Genomic DNA, 4,515 nt, shown 5'->3' with positions numbered 1-4,515 from the left:
ATGAAAAATAAAGTAATCAATAGGGATGGAACGATGCATCGTGACACGATTAAAAATCGGTACAAATGCGTGACGATTCGCATCGGTTGACGGAAAAAATTAATCGCGATTCTTTGCGAATGCGAGAGAAGTAGGATATGTTCTTTTTCTTCTTTTTTTTGCACCGACATGAGCTTTATTGAATTTAGTTAATTGAGCTAAATCACGTCTCGCTCATACTCTCTCGCTCCGTATCATACTGATGGAAATTTCTAGAACACGGCCACACTAAAACACACGTCATTAGCTTCTGCCTTTGCTGCATTAAAAAAAGATTCCTCTCCAAAATCCGTTGCCTGTATAGTCAGTTACATGGCTGACGGCGCAGACCGAGGAAGTTGAGACACGCGGATCGAGGAGGAAATCCCGAGCCTGCGGTTGTAGCTCATCGAATAAACATCTTCGCTCGATTAATGCAAAGGCTGAATGAACTCGATACGGGAGGGACAACTAGCTCGATCGGATAGTACAAGTCTGTCCATTTTCCATCTGTGAGTGTGTGTGTCTGCAAACAATAGATGAAAACACGGCTGTGAGCGTGCACTGACAAAGGAGCAGACAAACAGTGACGGGGCAAAGTGACAAAGGGTTTCTCACACCACTGGACAGGAATGACAGCTAATTTATTTAGATTGTGGCAAATTTAAAACATATAGTACAGTAAAAACTGTGCCAGAATTTTAAATGCATATAAAATTATATATCCTCAATTGGTTCATCTGTATTCTTAGTCATTATTGTTTGTTGCTTCATACAAAAAAAATGTCAAATTATACCAGCGGCGTAGAGGGATACGAGAATTAATGCGCTGGGGTCTAATAATTACAGTAAAATTAACAGCTTGTCTTGCCAAAACGCTCCGGCCCATCACCTAATGACAATCCGTCTGGCATAGAAGGAAATGATTAAACACCAGCTGCAACAATCCCGTTTATCTCCGGTACGCACCGTGGACTAGGGCCGGGACTAAGTAAGTCAAACTAGATGAACACATTCAGTTGAGATGGAGTAAGGTGGATGGAAATTTTCCTATCAATCTAATGTAATTTTGTATTCTGATAGAGGACGTTTATCTAGAACTCCGAAAGGAAAACGAATTACGGAGAAATGAACAGACGGCCGACGTCTGTTTGGGCGCTCGGTGAATTAAAATACCTGACTGAAATCGAGGAATTTCTATCAAAACCCGGCAAATCTGACATTGGCAGAGAGGAGTTCCTGCCTCACTGAGTTGAAAGTTGAACCTGCAATAACCAACGCCAACCATGGATACGAAAGGAAAAACTTCCTGGCAGAAATCTCTCTGATGGTGTCGACAACAAAAGTTCCCTTTCATTACCAAAAAAACCTGCCGGTTATCGTCTCTGTTTTCTTGGCCAGGTGAAAAGCCATGCAGTCCTGATCGAGTGTCCTTGAGCAAGACACCGAGCGACAAACTGCTCCTGATGGCTGTGCCGTCGGTGTGTAAGGTGTTTTAGGGGTGAGCGCTTTAAATAGTACGCCACTTTATCAGTCTCAAGAGCAGTGCACCTTTGCATGGCAGGCAGGAGTGTGGTGAGTGGTTGGTAGATCAGAAGAGCTTCCTGAAGTTCATCCACTTAACTGGACTTAACTTATTAACTGTTCACAAACAAAGAAAACGTCTCGATGACGGATGTTGTGTTTATGTCCTGCAAAATCACATTAAATTGGTTACTGTTTCTGTGAACAATATGACTGGACTGACAGGTGAACGTGCACCGGAATAAGAGATTTAAGTATGTTGTAGTGCAGTGATAGGTTATCTAGGATCTAAGGCCTTTTCTGTGAATATTCATAAGAGAAAGATAACAACACATGAATAAAAGATATTTCTCCCTGTAGAAGCCTTTGGTAGTTCAGCTGCCTAATGGACTATTCTCCATTTACACAATCTTTGGACCGGTCCAGTGCCGCCGCTGCGTGAAACCGCCTTCAGCTTTGGGCTTAATGTTACATGAGAAGAGAAGGATCCCAGGGCTTCTTTTTAGACACTGACATATCGCTTTTCCCTCGGGTGCTCTGCATCATGGCGCGTCTATTACACCTGGAAATTAGTAAAATTTATAAATAGCAGCTGTTGTTCATATCTATCTTATCCTGCAAAAAAGAGCACAGCGCATGTTAATATAAAAGCTAATCATATTTTTGACCAACACAAAGTGAGCTTGTGATTTCCATACAGGTGTGAAGACCACGCAACGGATTAATCTGGTGAATTTGCTGGCAGCGTGGGTCAAGTCGTTAGAGAGAGTTGGACACACATTTGGTTTAGCTTGGCACCCGTCCACCGAGTCTAAAACAACCACTCACTGACCTGGCAACAAACAATCACACTGCAGGCGGCTGTTGTGGGTATGACAACTGCTGCGACTGCTATGTGCGTGCGTGTTTCCTTCCAAGAGAAAAACTATGGGTCGTCTTCGTATCTCACACGGCGGGAGGTGGGAAAGTTTTGACACTGCTGGTAATTGCAAGCTGTGTGTCCTTCACATAAAAACGCTACAGGTCATCGCACTGAGATGAGGCAAATAAAAAAGAACAAAATAACAAAAAAGAACGATGCAAGCCTTCAGCGGCTCACTGATCTTGATGTTATAGTTTGTTCAACATTTAAGACGCCTTGTTTTCAAATTAAGGCACCATCATATTTTTTGGCTGGTAGAGAAGCATCAGGAACGAGATAGGTTTGACATGCACACACCGGCTGGAATTGGACCGGGGATGTTGTGGTTACGTGGTTCAGCTAATCCGGCTCTGCCAACTATTGTGCCGTCGCAGAAGTGTTACACAGAGAGGCGTTTCCTTGAGAGACGAAGAGTTCCAACTAAACGAAATGCTATAACCTTCATGAAGGTGGATGTATTGCAGGGTTCCTTGTATTGGACTGCTTTATGAATTAGGTGGATCCAATACTCGCTAGTAACTCGCAGCCGAGTGTAGTACAACAGCATCCCGAGGGATTTTACAGTAGCTGAACTCAACAACGGTTTTACTAACATTTCTCCAACATCAGCACACTGTAGAAGTTGACCTTTACTCCGCGGTCCATAGATATAGGTGCTTTCTCTTACACAATACCACCGCTGTGTTGGCAATAGGTTAAACCTTACTGAGCTAGCGGACGGTTTATACATAAGCCGCACAGATAAGAGCCATGGATCATGTGGATTCCTGGCAGTTTAAATTCGACTTGTTTTGAGTTGTTTTGTTGGCTTCTGCTGAGATATGAGAGAGATTTCTGGCTCTTTACATCAAGTCAATCAAGTTTTCTCACTTAAATTTCCAGTCCTGGTAAAATCAGGAAATTGGATAAACGCAAACTAATAAACCCAACATAATTAATGTTGACGGACACCTTTTATTGTCAGTCAAAGGTTGGTTAAGTGACTCTGGAGAACCCATATCCGGATAAATGCTGTGATAGTGTGAGAACCACAGCAACAGCCAGTAATGTAAACCGATGGTAGCTGTTGTGGGTTAGCAACTGTCGCTAAAGTTTGCTGCCCAACAGCAGACAGCGACAACACAACAACGAGTTAAACATCCGCAAACGGAGCACTTAATATTACTTGACGCACTAATCCTGGCTGGAATAAACGAGTTAAGTGGTTGTGTGGCGCGATCACATCCGCGTCGCATTGTTCCGCGTTGACAGGAGAAGCAACGGCGGCAGACTGCGAGAAGACGTTGGGCTACAATTTGGAAGAAGTTAATGATTAGAATCCACGTCACCTCGAGCCTCGAATCAGTTTATTGTGCAGGATTAAAAGATTTGTAATCGATGTGTCTGAAATGTGAAACAAAAAAGAAAAATATAGTATAAAGCCGTGGCTTATTGTGATCTCTGTCTGTCCGATTAACAACAACGGTTTTTGATATGTCTTGATGAAAATAAAGTAATCAAGAAGGGATGTAACATGCATAGTTACACGATTAAAAATCGGTACAAAATGCGTTGACGATTTCGCATCGGTTGACGGAAAAAATTAATCGCGATTCGTTGCGATGCGAGAGAAGTATGAATATGTTCTTTTTCTTCTGTTTTTAAAATTAAGAAATAGGTTACGTTATCTAAAAAAAAGTAAATATTGCAAGACTGTGCAAGTTAACAGCAGTTTTTACTTGTGAGATTGTTTCTAAAGAAAGGAGATTTCCCATGATTTTTGTTGTTTTAAAGATTAAGTTTGCCTTTTTAATAGAGAACCCAAACTGTTTGAGAGTTTCTGTAAAGAAAGCACCTAAGATTTTTTTTTTCTACAAATAAAAAAGATCATTTTATTTTGGTCTCACATTGGGTCTCTTTATTTGGTTTCACAAGTCCTCTCCCCTATGTGTCCTTAATGTAACATCACAGGAGGATGTAATGTTTTTTGCATGCATGTCAGGATGCACATTAATGTGGACGTGTGTACTTAGTAATACGTTAATGGCACCAGCCACCCTGGCCGACGCAGA

The sequence above is a fragment of the Larimichthys crocea genome, chromosome I (genome assembly GCF_000972845.2).
Source record: "Larimichthys crocea isolate SSNF chromosome I, L_crocea_2.0, whole genome shotgun sequence".
NCBI classification, from domain to species: domain Eukaryota; kingdom Metazoa; phylum Chordata; class Actinopteri; family Sciaenidae; genus Larimichthys; species Larimichthys crocea.
Note: the sequence above shows the minus strand (reverse complement) of the source record.